Genomic DNA, 16284 nt, shown 5'->3' on the forward strand with positions numbered 1-16284 from the left:
CCATGGCGCCAGGACTGACTTTATTCTTACGAGCCTGGCGCCATAGGCGCCAGGACTGTAGCCAAATAGCCCCTAACTGCGGTTTTTGGGCATGCTTCAACTGGCATGATGCCTGCTTCCGGGGTTGCTGGGCCTGGTCTGGCTTTCCGGGGGCAGGCATCGTGACATATATGTAACACACTAACCATTCATTTAAATACAATATGTTCTAAAATTGAATATACCAAAAGAAGATAAATAGACTTCCAACATAATTACCTCACAGACACTCCACAACTAAGAGCAAGAGCAGACCTACAGAGTACTCAGAACATACCTTACCTGAAATAGTAAGTGTACAGCATTTTACTCATATATTTATAAATGTTCTGTATTAGATTAAAAAAAAATGATATTATCTTTTTTTTCTCGCAGAAATGTCTAGTACTCTGGAATGGCTAGAGGAGCATTTCCCACATGAGGAAATGTCAGAAGATAGAGAAACTAATGGTAGATACTTTACAATATAAACCATTTCATTATTATTATTTTAAATACATTTAACATATATATATTTTTTGGACAGAGTATACCAACATAGAAAAAACCTCTGAAGAAGCTGTTATGGATAACACTCTTCACAGCATAAAAGAAAAAATGGATTTATTGTTGACCAATTTTAATAATTTGAGAACTTTTGTTGAAGATCATTTTAAACCAAAAACCTCATACCATTGTCCCACATGTACTTGTCCCCCCTCACCATATCCCAATCAATTATCCCCAAACCCTCTCCATGACCCAAAACGTTTTGATGAGACATCCATCCCTTCTTCACCTGATACAAATCCTGTTGATACCCCTAATTCTCCTGTTTTTGTTTCCTTTTCTGCCTCACCTTCTCTGTGATAAATTGTTAATATATGTTAAATAAAGTAAAAAGTTTATATTGCGTTGTAATTAATTTCATTTTTTTTTAAAACAATTTAGGTGTCCGTGGACAACGCAGGTGTTCTGAAATGTTCGTAAATAAACGAAAATGGAGGTGTCCTGAAGAACACTATACCTGTCCGTACTGTTCGCTACCAAGTTGAAACTGTTCTAAGAACACAGGCGGTGTTCTGAAATGTTCGTAAACAAACGAAAATGGAGGTGTCCTGAAGAACACTATACCTGTCCGTACTGTTCGCTAACAAGTTGAAACTGTTCTAAGAACACACGCAGTGTCCTGAAATGTTTGTAAAGAAACAAAAATGGAAGTGTCCTGAAGAACACTATACCTGTCCGTACTGTTCGCTAGCAAGTTGAAACTGTTCTTAGAACACAAGTGGTGTCCTGAAGTGTTCGTAAATAAACGAAAATGGAGGTGTCCTGAAGAACACTGTACCTGTCCGTACTGTTCGCTACCAAGTTAAAACTGTTCTAAGAACACAGGCGGTGTCCTGAAATGTTCATAAACAAATGAAAATGGAGGTGTCCTGAAGAACACTATACCTGTCCATACTGTTCGCTAGCAAGTTGAAACTGTTTTAAGAACACACGCAGTATCCTGAAATGTTTGTAAAGAAACGAAAATGGAAGTGTCCTGAAGAACACTATACCTGTCCGTACTGTTCACTAGCAAGTTGAAACTGTTCTTAGAACACAAGTGGTGTCCTGAAGTGTTCGTAAATAAACGAAAATGGAGGTGTCCTGAAGAACACTATACCTGTCTGTACTGTTCGCTACCAAGTTGAAACTGTTCTAAGAACAAACGCCTGTCCGTAACTGTTCATTTGACTTGTGACGAACTTTCAATTACTTCAGGACCCGAACATTGTCATAGAACATCAACGCACATGCGCAAACCAATGTCCATGCATTTGGTGTCCTGCGGACAGCCGCTCCCTTCGCGGACATGTTTGCGAAGCGATCATGTGACCGCGCCCACTCTGATCGCGTGTTCTAAAATGCGGACACTGTTCTTGTCTTCGAACAATTTAAAAGTACATTTTCAAGTAATCCACAATATTTTTCAATAAAAACTCACCATAGCACAAGTCCCACATACTAATCATGAGTTTCTACATACTTTTTGAAACTTTTTGAACCTTTTTTGTGTTCGATGTGTCCGCGGACGGCGCGCATGTCCACGAACCGCGTACAAGCACCCTTATGAAAGACCACGCCCTAGAGCTTAATCTCATTGTGTTTCTGGCTATTCTTCAGAGCACGACGATTTTTCCTGCCACTTGCAGATTGATATCTTCATCAAGATGGCATCCATGGCTGCACTACTGCCACCTGGTGCTGCACCTGCTTCAGCACCACCCCATCCCCTCCACCACCACCACCTCTCCAAGGGCCTGAAGAGGGGAACAGGAGTGAGGATGCAGAGGAGGAAGATTAGGATGACGAGAATGAGGTAGTGGAAATCCCTACTACCCGCACTCGGCGTGAGTCTTGGGTGTGGCGGTTATTTACCATTCATGGGAATGGTCCTAAGGCTCGTGCGAACCAAGTCAGCTGCAATGAGTGCAAAATGGTACTCAGTCACGGGAGGCATGGTTCGTATAGCTTTGGGACCACCACCATGAAGCGACACCTCAAGTCATTCCACACTGGGGCCGTTCGCAAGATTGTACCTTGTGAGGAGGGTAGCAGGTTGATTTCCACTACTTCATCCTCCGTTTCTGATCCTGTCACCACAAGGAACACTCCTGTGGGACAGCGTCTTCCTCAAGCTGCCTCACAAGCCATACGCAATGCTGATGACCCTTACCTTTCGAGGGTCACAGTTGTGTGTATGTACTGCGGCGCAGTACTGTGCAGGGGGGAGCGACTTTGAAGTGCTTTTGAGACTATCGTCTCAGAGCACGAGAAGATCTGCTCACTACCCAAATAAAACCCACTCTACATCTTCCTCTCTCAGCTCGCCCTTTTCTTATCCCTGTGGTTGGTGTCCCCCCTTTTCCCCTCCTTTCCCCTCCTCTCCTAGTGTGTCGTGTATAAAAAAACTAATAGAATATAAAACAACAAAAATCAAAATAAATTAAGGCTCTTTTCAGAACCGTCTTTCACAGTTAAAAAAATAGAAGTGAAAATAAATGAAGAAAGGCCCTTGGACCAAATGAAGAAGAACAAAGCCACATTTGTCTATGTGCAATCCGTGAAAAAAATTACTTGAGAATTTGGAAACATGTCCATGATCTTCCCAAGTCCTTCTTTTATTGCAAATTGCAAAGAAATTCCAGACACATGTCCTAAACTGTTCCCTCCACAATGAATTACAATTATATCTGGATGTTGCTCTGTCTCCAATGAAGCACAGAGAGGTAACAGGTCCGACCACTTCATTCCACGTACTCCATGCCAGTGTACTTCCACATATGGGAATCCAAGATCTACAGCTACTCGACAGTTTTCTGCATGCACCTTCAACCAATGTATCCACAAGTCTCCCAACATCCAAACAATCTGTTTTCTGAAACACACAGCCATAGCTATCTCTTCTTCTCTCAGCAAAAAGAGTATCTGAGAAACTCTCTCCTGGCACAACACACCCACTAAACTTTCCTGACCAATCCCTTTCTATGCTCTTTCTCATTTGCATGGCTTCCCAACCCAAAAATCCCCAGATGTAACACCCGATGTCCGCGAACTACCGCCATGTCCGTGGACATATTGTAACATGGACAGCCCTTCTACTATTTCCACTTCACTCTCTGTGCCATTCCATGATTGGATGTAGCTAAGAAGTCACATGACCATCCACCAATCACATCCAAGACCGCTACATCTAACTGCATCATCATAGATCAGCACTGCAAATGTACTGTGAATCTCTCTGAGTACAAGTGTAATTTCATTAGAAAGCACCTTCTACAAGAAATACTGTACAAGTCTCCAAGAATTCAACTTGCAGCTCCACGCATATCCATATGCATGAACACAAACTACAGGTATGCATATTTTCTGTAAAGTACATGAACAAATTACTTTCATATAAACAGATTAACTGACTTTTAACTTGTATAATCTGTCAAATGAATCTACTGTCTTTTTTTCAATCTCCTAAAATCAACTGTCACTTACAAACCTTTATGCTATTTAATTTCTTTATACACACACACACTCAAATCATGTTGAACTAACATTTTTGAAAAAAATATATAGGCTACCTATAGTAAAACAAAATTGCATGCACACTCTATGTTCAAATCTCAAACAACAATACATAAACTTTTTTTATTTTTTTTATTTATTTAATTACTTACATTTATATAGGACAAGCAGCCCATGACATTAAGGCACTATTACTTGAAAAAGCTTAGTTACAGGAATAGTGGTATTCAGTGGTGCATTATGAACTCCACAAGGCATACTAAAGATATTTTGTTTGCTACAGTTAGTCATTGTAATTCAGTTTATTCATCAACAACATATGATTTGTATTCAACTGGTGCAACGTATCTTATGTGAATAAGATAGTTTTAATGGTTGTGAGGTAGGCGCTGAGGATGTCAATTAAAAAAGTCAATGTCTAAATTAAAAACAGTGGTATATACAAACAAAATAACTAATATATTTATTTTACAATTGCTGTGAATACCATTCTCCTGAAAAGAAGCCACCGATTTTGAAGTACAAAGAACAACTAAAAAGTAACCTGCTCATTTTAGAAAAAAAGGAAGTTGAATACCACCATAATATTTCTATTATTACTCAAACAAACTGTAAGATTAATTCAAGCTATTTCTGTGCCTAAAAATAGAGATTCTGCACCATTCTGTCCAAAAATCCCCATTTCTTAAACAGCGATTTACAGCAGGAATGGTCCACTAATTCCTATTTTTCGACACACAAATTACCCAACTCAGCCACTAGAATTTTGATGTTATAGTACAAGCAACTGTTTTAATTGTATAGCATTAGATTTACTATTTGTACTTCTCCACACCACTAGTTTACTTTTTTCAGTAATCTGAACTGAAGTTTAGTAACACATTAATTCAAGAATACCCATCCCTACTAGTTGTAGTTGCCCAATGCACAAACACACACCATAACATACATCTTTATCATCTTACTCAAACACTCATGCACACAGCACACATACATTGCATAACACCCCAACCCATACCTTCTTTATTTTTTTCAACAGACCCTAAAGAATGCCTACCAAAAATCAAGTCCGTAGAAAGCAACGCAGAAGTAGAGCAAATGAAAATAAAAGTGTCCAACATAAGCATCCATCTCTAGCAGAATTTGTAAATAAAGTTGAAACAAAACAGCTAATACAGTAATTTAGTGAAACAAAAGAAGTTTCAAGTACATAAACTTTGCCTCCTCTATCAAAATGTAAAACAAACCAGAAAACAATTAACAGAAAATCAGCTATCACTACAGATAAAACTGCTTCTATAAATCTTGATATAGGGCAAAGTAAGGATACCAAGAAAAGTATTTTAGCCAAAATGTTCAGTCACAAAGTCCTTCAAAATCTTATAAAAACAGTAAAGAAACCAGGTTTAACCCTTAAAACCTATCGTAGGAAATTAATCTTAGAAGCGCTGACAGACAGTGCAATTCTTCTCAAAAGAAAGTTATTTATTTTAGTGTTAAACAAAATGAAACCACTAACAAAACTAATAACTAAATTACAAAAAAGACTTCTCAATAAACGAAATGTCAACAGAAAGAACTTCTTAAGAATCTGCGGAGGTGAATGGAGTCACACTACAAGCACAGAATAATACTTTAATGAAGAAGCATACAAACAAAAGCAAACAAATACAATTGCCATACATAGCAGTGGTCGAGGTTATGAAAAAGTTAATAATACCATAATGGAACAAGAAGTAATCCTTACAAAAATATGCCCTGAAAACTTAGAATTACCCCTCCATTCAACTGAATCAGAACGTCTAGTGTACAAATGGCCATGCACGTCAATGTGTAATATTCCCAAAAAAATGTCAAGTCTTTACGCCAATTCCTCAATCAATATGTGAAAAGCAAAGACAAAATCAAAATTAAACTACTGCAAAATATGGATACCTGTCCAGTATCCAGACATTCATTGGCCTGCATTACAGGACCTACTTGCAAAACCACCTTCCATGATATCAAAAGGATATCAACACATCATTCAACTATAAGAAATCTAGTTTATAAACTGTACTATGCTAAACGTCCTGCTTTAGCACTAGCCAATTTAAATAACATTCTTCTACATGGTACAGCAAAAGACCTACTTGAAGAAATCGACTATATCCAGAAAAAATATTTTGGAAGTGAAAACCATTTACAGAATGAAATAGCTGTAAACCAAATTAGTAACAATTCTATTCATGGCAACCTTTTACTACACACATACAAAAAGGAAATACTAAAATTTAAAAGTACATCAGCTGAAGTACCAAACCATGTGTGTGTATGTTGCCGCAGAACTTTTTTATAAAAGTAACACAAAAACTGTAGACCTATCATACAAAATAGAAGACAATGAAGATTCTAAATGGTTTGAATTAGCTCTCTACCTTATAGCAGAAAACAAATACGAAATAACTGACCCCATAATACTTTGCAGTTACTGCACTACAAAACTTGACAACAACCAAACTCCTTCACGTGCTATCACAAATAATTTGGAATTATATCCACTACCAAAACCCTTTTCAACAACTTCATTTATATGAGAGCATCATAATTCGAACAGTGCACCCATTTCAAGCAATAATACGCCTTCAACCAAAAAATGCAAAATTACCTCCCTCTGAATTAGTGAAAGGTATTTGTGCAAAAGTAGTGTATTTATCATTAGATCTAACAGAAAATGTACACACTCTAGGAGTGCAACGTCCAATGCAGCAATCTTTAATTATCTTAGTAAATGGAGTACCTACAAAAGACAAAATAATTTGGCAACAACTGGTAGATTTACATAAAGTTAGAGAAGCCTTGCAATATCTTAAAGAGAATGATGAATATTACAAAGAAATTAATATTGAAGAAAACTTGAAGGATACAACTGAAATAATTCAAGAGACACAAGAAGCTGGTCAATTTGAGCTCCTAGATCCTGCTACAATATCAAATACTTTAGACCATTATACAATTCATCCATTGCACTCTAATAACTCCATAGAAGATGCACTGGAAACGTACCAAATGCGTCAAATAAAAGTATCACCAATCAGCATATGGGAAAAAAGTATAGAAGTACGTGCTTTTCCTCTTCTCTTTCCTACTGGCAAAGGAGGAAGGTACGATGATAGACCTATTCAAATATCAGCATCAGAATACCGCTCATTACGGATGTATTCTGAAGATCCCAGATTGAGACAAAATGTGGAATACATATTCCACCTACTCTTTGAAAGTGAACTAGCAACTTTATGTTACGGAGTTGCACACATATTAAAATCAGGATCGCACTTTCAAAATATGACAGCTACACAATTATTACAAAAAGTTCAACAAAAAGATGAGATTTTACAATCAAATATTACAAATCTATTAATAAATATGCGTGCTACTAAATAGTACTGGTTTTGAAGTCATGGAGATGTACGTTGTATGATCAGAAACCTTGGCCCACCCACTTGGTTTATTACATTAAGTTGTACAGAATATGCATGGGAAGATTTACATGATTTCCTACGCATATCAAACAAAAACAAAACAAACATAAATATACTAACACCTGGAGAACTTTGTTCTCTGGATCCTGTTAATGTTTCAAGATATTTTCACCATCGCTTCATTGCTATGCTACATTTTATTTGTAATAAAACTGTTCCTCCCCTTGGAGAAGTGCAACACTTCTTTTGGAGAAAAGAATACCAAGCCAGAGGAGCACCACATATCCACATGCTTTTATGGATTAAAGATGCTCCTAAATTTGGTCAAGACAGTGATGTCACTGTTTTACAGTTTATTGAAAAATATGTCACTTGTGAAATTCCATCAGAATCCACAAATAGTGATCTTCATGCACAAATTTTACAATTTCAAAGACACAAATGTGGCAAATATTGTCATCGCAAATACAAAAACAAAGGGAAATACTACACCAAATGCCGATTTGGTTTCCCTAGACCAGTTACAAATACAGGTCAAGTGAACAACCTTATGCCCTCAGTTAGACATAGTGTTAAAGGTAAGTCACCTAAAAATACATATTAGATAAAAAGAAAAGAAGAAGAAAAATATATCAATGATTACAATGCAATCATTGCCCACTTGTTGAATGCAAACATAGATGTGCAGTACATTGCAGACAATTCTACTGCAGTTGCACGATATGTCACAGCATACTTAACTAAAGCAGAAAAGACAGAGCTGCAAGACCTCTGGAATGACCTGTCATCAGATAAAACAGTGTCTCAGAAATTATACAGCTTGGGCATAAAAATGCTCTCCCATGGAGAATGTTTATCCTATGAAGCAGCTGATCGTTTAACTGGTACTGCATTGTATGGTAAATCTGAAAATTTAGTATGGCTAAGTCTTGGTCCAGCTAAATCTAGAAAAAGAGTTCTAAAATCATACGGAGATATAGAAACAATAGCCAAACATGATCCCAACAGCCAAGACATTTTAAAAAACAATTTATTGGACACATACTACCCAAACAGGAGTACCACTTTGTAAACCATGTGTCTATACCACATAGCCCACAACTACACATACAAAAATAATATAAAACCTGATGAAAAAAAGGTAAATACAGAGTGACAAACTGTGAAGGCAGCTTAGTAAAACTCACCAAACCAAATTTAATTAATCATATCAAATTGTCATTAAAGACTCCTCAACATAAAGAAGTATATTACATGTCCCTGTCACAACTCTTTAAACCATGGAGAAAAGAAGAAGAAGTACTAGATAACTATGACTCATATGAAGATGCTTTCAAAGCAAATGAAAGCACCATAACTGATGTCAACTTTACACAGTACAAAACAATGTTGCACAATGAACAGCAACACGAAGAAAAACTCCAGGCTCAACTAGATAAGGACACTCCTGACAGTAGTCAACCTTCTGTAACAGGAAGCCAAGAACCACTGGGAGAACCACTAATAACAAATGAGGCAGAATTAGCTATGATAGAAGTAGAAAATACCATTTGTCAGTATGAAGATAAAGAAGACTTAACTATACTACAATCAAAACTAAACAATGAGCAACGTAGCATTTTTCAAGAAGTAACAAAAGAAATTGCACATGGTGTACAACATGAAAACAAAGAATGCACCTGCCAAAATTACAAACCTATACTACTGTACGTCAGTGGTGAAGCTGGTTCTGGCAAAACATTCCTAATCAAAATCATCAGTAAATTCCTTCAACAATTGACAAACAACAAACTGTCAGCTGTTGTCACTGCCCCCACAGGTTTAGCTGCCTACAACATAGGTGGTTTAACTTTACACTGATTACTACTCCTGGCAGTAGAACACCAAAACAAATTAGACTATTACAAACTTTCTACAGAAGCTGCAATGGAACTACGCAGAGTATTGAAACAAATGAAAATGCTACTAATAGATGAAGTGAGCATGGTGTCCAACCTAATGTTGGCTTTGATTCACCTCAGATTACAAGAAGTACTCAAAACAAACTATGAAGAGCTCCTTGCAGGAAAACACATTATTGTTTTCAGAGATCTTCTTCAATTGACACCAGTAAAAGGTGAGCCTAATTTTAAAACTCTGCTGTAAAACTGTTGGCAGCACTGGAAATGTCAACCTTTGGCAACATTTCCAGTACAGAGAATTAACAGAAAACATGTGGCAATCTGCAGATCTCGCTTATGCCAACATCTTAAAAAGTATCAGAGTTGGTATACTTTCTAAAGAAGCAGAAGCAATATTGAAAACCCGGCACATTCATGCATTTTATGGTGATAATGTATGTGCTACAGATGTTATCGAACAATTAGCCCACAAAAATGTCAATTGTATGGCCTTAATGCCAACTCTTGCAAGCTGTTTCAAATTCAATGAAATAATGTTAAGTAAAGAAATACAACCAATAATGGAAATTAGAGCCACAGACAAACTAGATGTACATGGTATGACACTACCCATGTGTGACCAAGCCACAACAAGACTAAATAGTTTAGAAAAATCAATCTCAAACACAGCAGGCTTGGAAAAGATATTAAAATTATCCTTAAATTGCAGAGTAATGCTTAAAAGTAACCTTGACGTGGACCAAGGACTACTTAATGGAGCACTGGGTACAGTTGTTGGCTTTCAAACATACCCACGTGACAACGAAATTCAGTTTGTCAATATTCTCTTTGACAAACTTTCCGAAGTGAAAAGGATAGGACGCTCAACAGCCCGATTCCTTCTCTTCAAAGACATGTATGTACGCAGAGAACAATTTTCTCTAACTCTTGCATACGCAGTCACCATTCATAAATCACAAGGTCTTAACCTAGACAAAGCAATGATAGACATTGGTAACACAGTCTTTAAAGAAGGCATGAGCTACGTAGCACTATCACGCTTACGTACACTTGACGGTCTATTTCTAATCAACTTTGATGCAAGTAAAGTAAAAGCTGATATTCCTTCCATTTTAGAATACAATAAAATTTGCTCACTATACACCCCCATCTAAACACATATTCTGTACCACAAAAAGTAAAACGTTGTAAAAGAAAACTAAATCAAACAGAAATGCAACAGGATGTCACTGCAAATCCTCCAAAGAGAGTAAAAGAAACTAAAACTTCATCAAGTACCACAAACATAAAAAAACCCATTAGGGAAAGTAAACCAGGTACTTCATCAAAGAAGGAAGACAAACTAAAAAAAAATCAATCAGATACAGAACTACCTGGTCCATTTAAACTCTCAAATATAGTTGGAGTAAGTTGTTACACAAATGTAGCAATGAATATTCTATTTCAATTGCCACCAATTGTTGACAACGTTTACCTACACAGTACAAACCAATTGTGTTTGCAAATGTTAGTACTTCACAGAAATGCAGCAAACAATCCTGAAAACACCTACAGTGTTTATGGAATAAGACAACAATTGGACTACTGTGCTGGAATGGGTAAATTCACTATAAACTCACAGGAAGATCCACAAGAATTTCTAATGTACTTACTACAAGTACTGGAAAATAAAAACATACCTATAAATGAAATCTTTCAGATTTCATACTTGTGGAAACATACATGCACTCTCTGCAACAATGTGACACAAGGATAAATCCCCAATGAACGCTTCATATATATATCAATACCTAATTGTGAATCCATTCCATTTCAGCATCTTGTGCAAAATGCAAACCATGGTAGATTATGTACTACCTGCAATTCAGTTAATCGATCCACGTTACTAATAAAAACACATAGTAAATACGTAATACTAATGCTTCTACGTTATAATGCAGATGGTACCAAAAACAACTGCAAGCTGACTGGATTCACACATGGTCAAGTGTCACTTGGTAAGAAAACCTTCACAACAATAGGTATAATCTACCATGCAGGAGCCACAACCAATTCAGGGAACTACATTGCATATATAAAAAAGAAATGTGGATGGTTTGAATGTAATGATAGTACCATTACTCTAAAGCAGAGATTACCAGCAAATCTTTCAAACCCTTATTTAATGTTCTTAAAACCAAAATTTAATAACTAAACTGTACGTAAACCTTAAGTAAACTTGTAGTAAAAAAATATAAACTGTTATAATATTCCAAAACCTATCTAACTGCCTAAAGATTCTACAACAACTAATCAGATAAATGAATACCACTAAATTAGAGCAAAAAATAGACAGAATACGCCAATTGGTATCTAACTGTCCCAAAATTTTACAATATCCAAACAGATAAATCAATACCACTAAAACATATAAAAAAAATAGACAGTTAGAATATGCCTACTGGTATCTAACTGCTCCAAAATTTTACAATATCCAAACAAATAAATGATATGTTACTGCTCCAAAAAACTGCAACAAGCCAATATATACAGCATTAGCCAGAAACAAGTGAACACTGAAAACAAACAAACAAAACTGTAGCATAACAGAAAAAGGTTTTTTTAATCCAACATGGATTTTTTTTTCTCCCACAGACCTAATGATTTTAGCAACAAACACCAAAACTGAGCAAATTGCACAATACTCCTGTTTGCAGTGTACTAAATATCAGGGTAAAAAAAATGTTGATTATTCAATGTAATAAGTCATTACAAATTACCAATACTAACATGCTCTTTTCTTTGATCACAGAAATGAAATACATGTACTCCAGTTACTAAACCAAACAGTAAGTGTATTATAATAAGTGCAACCATTGCAGCATATCACACCCATAGTGGCTTATAACTTTGTTCCTTATAAATGTGTTTTTGATCCCAAAGTTATAAGCCACTATGAGTGTGATATGCTGCGGTGGTGGTGGCCAGGACATAGAGTCTTGGGGCATAGAGTCTTGACAGCAAACAAAACGGACACACATTGCGTCCTCAGAACACCCCACCCATTTAGTTTATTTAGAACATTTCAGAACAGCCGTAATGTCTGCAGACAAATCGAACACAACAAGAGGGTCTGCCACATAAAAAATACAACATTTAACCTATCTCATATTCTCCCACCCTCCACAAACACTCTTACACACCAACACACTCTACTAAATACAAATTTTAAACCAAGTTTCACCGCGCTGTCCGCGGATGTCCGCAAATCCAAATTTGATGCACTTCTCGCTCTACGCGGTCTAATCAACGAACACGGCGCATGTCTGAGGACATGACGCAAGCCGATTGGCCAATCAGGACACTGTCCACGGAGCGAACAGGCAAGTGTGACCGCGGACCGAACACAGATATCACTAATTTTGTATGACCTATTTTTTGGTCATTTTAAAAATAACTACTAGATGGATTTTCACCATATCTGCAAAAGCACGCATTCGGGACCAAGCCACTACTCCTGGGCCAAATTTGGTGAAAATCCGTCCAGCGGTTTGGGCTGTAGGCACGAGCAAAGTTTTTTCCCCATTCAGTCTATGGGAAAAAAAGAGGTTTTCCCTGTTCGCTCCACGGACAGGACAGGGATTGGGCAAGCGGATTGCATGACGTTTGATGACATGTGACGCGCTTTCCCATTGGCTGCGGTGAAGCGTGCAGTGCGTCGTATTTTCAGAGACGCCGCCATCTTTGTTTATCGTTCGCATCGAGAGGGGCTTTCTCAACAGAGACCCTGCGTGTTTCCTGGTTTCCGGAGAGGGTCTGCCAGGGTTGTCTGAGAGTGAAGGTAAGCAGGAGATAGTAGCGCCGTGTACCCCATGTCCCAGATATCGGTCTGTGTTTTTGGCTCATGCTCCATGTCTCTCTCCTGTTCCCCCCACCGCCCGCTCATCCCCCGTGTCTTCCTCCTGTTCCCCCTAACACCTGCTTATGCCCCGTGTCTCCCTCCAGTTCTCCCCCACCCCGCGCTCATGCCCCATGTCTCTCTCCTGTTCCCGCCACCCCCCGCTGATGCCCCGTGTCTCCCTCCTGTTCCCCCCCATTCCCCACTCATGCCCCGTGTCTCCCTCCTGTTCCCCCAACCTCCCGCTCATGCCCCGTGTCTCCCTCCTGTTCCCCCTACCCCCTGCTCCTGCCCCGTGTCTCTCTCCTGTTCAATCCCACCCCCTGCTCATGCCCCGTGTCTCCCTCCTGTTCCCCCCACCCCCCGCTCATGCCCCGTGTCTCCCTCCTGTTCCCCCAACCCCCGCTGATGCTCCGTGTCTCCATCCTGTTCCCCCCACCCCCCGCTCATGCCCCGTGTCTCTGTCCTGTTCCCCACACCCCCTGCTCATGCCCTGTGTCTCTCTCCTGTTACCCCCACTCCCTGCTCATGCCCTGTGTCTCCCTCCTGTTCCCCCAACCCCCGCTGATGCTCCGTGTCGCCCTCCTGTTCAATCCCACCCCCTGCTCATGCCCCGTGTCTCCCTCCTGTTCCCCCCACCCCCCGCTCATGCCCCGTGTCTCCCTCCTGTTCCCCCAACCCCCGCTGATGCTCCGTGTCTCCATCCTGTTCCCCCCACCCCCCGCTCATGCCCCGTGTTTCTCTCCTGTTCCCCCACCCCCCGGTCCTGCCCCGTGTCTCCCTCCTGTTCTCCCACCTCCCGCTCATGCCCCGTGTCTCCCTCCTGTTCCCCCACGCCCTGCTCATGCCCCGTGTCTCTCTCCTGTTCCCCGCACCCCCACTCATGTCCTGTGTCTCTGTCCTGTTCCCCACACCCCCTGCTCATGCCCCGTGTCTCTCTCCTGTTACCCCCACCCCCTGCTCATGCCCTGTGTCTCCCTCCTGTTCCCCCAACCCCCGCTGATTCTCCGTGTCTCCCTCCTGTTCAATCCCACCCCCTGCTCATGCCCCGTGTCTCCCTCCTGTTCCCCCCACCCCCCGCTCATGCCCCGTGTCTCCCTCCTGTTCCCCCAACCCCCGCTGATGCTCCGTGTCTCCCTCCTGTTCCCCCCACCCCCCGCTCATGCCCCGTGTTTCTCTCCTGTTCCCCCACCCCCCGGTCCTGCCCCGTGTCTCCCTCCTGTTCTCCCACCTCCCGCTCATGCCCCGTGTCTCCCTCCTGTTCCCCACACCCCCTGCTCATGCCCCGTGTCTCTCTCCTGTTACCCCCACCCCCTGCTCATGCCCTGTGTCTCCCTCCTGTTCCCCCAACCCCCGCTGATGCTCCGTGTCTCCCTCCTGTTCAATCCCACCCCCTGCTCATGCCCCGTGTCTCCCTCCTGTTCCCCCCACCCCCCGCTCATGCCCCGTGTCTCTCTCGTGTTCCCCCCCTGCTCATGCCCCGTATCTCCCTCCTGTTCCCCCCACCCCCCGCTCATGCCCCGTGTTTCTCTCCTGTTCCCCCACCCCCCGGTCCTGCCCCGTGTCTCCCTCCTGTTCTCCCACCTCCCGCTCATGCCCCGTGTCTCCCTCCTGTTCCCCCACCCCCTGCTCATGCCCTGTGTCTCTCTCCTGTTCCCCGCACCCCCCACTCATGCCCTGTGTCTCTGTCCTGTTTCCCACACCCCCTGCTCATGCCCCGTGTCTCTCCCCTGTTACCCTCACCCCCTGCTCATGCCCTGTGTCTCCCTCCTGTTCCCCCACCCCCCGCTGATGCCCCGTGTCTCCCTCCTGTTCTCCCACACCCGCTCATGCCCTGTGTTTCTCTCCTGTTCCCCCCACCTCCCACTCATGCCACGTGTCACCCTCCTGTTCCCCCCACCCCCCGCTGATGCCCCGTGTCTCCCTCCTGTTCTCCCACCCCCGCTCATGCCCTGTGTTTCTCTCCTGTTCCCCCCACCTCCCACTCATGCCACGTGTCACCCTCCTGTTCCCCCCACCCCCCGCTCATGCCCCATGTCTCTCTCCTGTTCTCCCCAACCCCCCGCTCATGCCCCGTGTCTCCCTCCTGTTCCCCACCCCCCACTCATGCCCTGTGTCTCTCTCCTGTTCCCCAACCCCTGCTCATGCCCCCTGTCTCCCTCCTGTTCCCCCCACCCCCCGCTCATGCTCTGTGTCTTCCTCCTGTTCCCCCACACCCTGTTCATGCCGCTGTGTCTTCCTCCTGTTCCCCCCACCCCGCGCTCATTCCCCGTGTCTCTCTCCTGTTCCCCCTACCCCCCGCTCATGCCCCACATCTCTCTCCTGTTCCCCCCACCCCCGCTCATGCCCTGTGTCTCCCTCCTGTTCCCCCAGCCCCCGCTCATGCCCTTTGTCTCTCTCCTGTTCCCCCGCCGCCCGCTCATGCCCCGTGTCTCTCTCCTGTTCCCCCCACCCCCCGCAGATGGCCCCGTGTCTCCCTCCTGTTCCCCCCACCCCCCGCTCATGCCCCTTGTCTCCCTCCTGTTCCCCCACCCCCGCTCATGCCCTGTGTTTCTCTCCTGTTCCCCCACCACCCGCTCATGCCATGTGTCACCTTCCTGTTCCCCCCACCCCCACTCATGCCCCATGTCTCTCTCCTGTTCTCCCCAACACCCCCCTCATGCCCCGTGTCTCCCTCCTGTTCCACCACCCCCTCTCATGCCCTGTGTCTCTCTCCTGTTCCCCACCCCCTGCTCATGCCCTGTGTCTCCCTCCTGTTCTCCCGCACCCCACGCTCATGCCCTGTGTCTCTCTCCTGTTCCCCCCACCCCCGCTCATGCCCCACATCTCTCTCCTGTTCCCTCCACCCTCGCTCATGCCCTGTGTCTCCCTCCTGTTCCCCCAGCCCCCGCTCATCCCCTGTGTCTCTCTCCTGTTCCCCCACTGCCCGCTCATGCCCCATGTCTCTCTCCTGTTCCCCCCC

This window comes from Ambystoma mexicanum, chromosome 5q, assembly GCF_040938575.1.
Source record: "Ambystoma mexicanum isolate Mex_15411 chromosome 5q, UKY_AmexF1_1, whole genome shotgun sequence".
Classification (NCBI taxonomy): Eukaryota; Metazoa; Chordata; class Amphibia; order Caudata; family Ambystomatidae; genus Ambystoma; species Ambystoma mexicanum.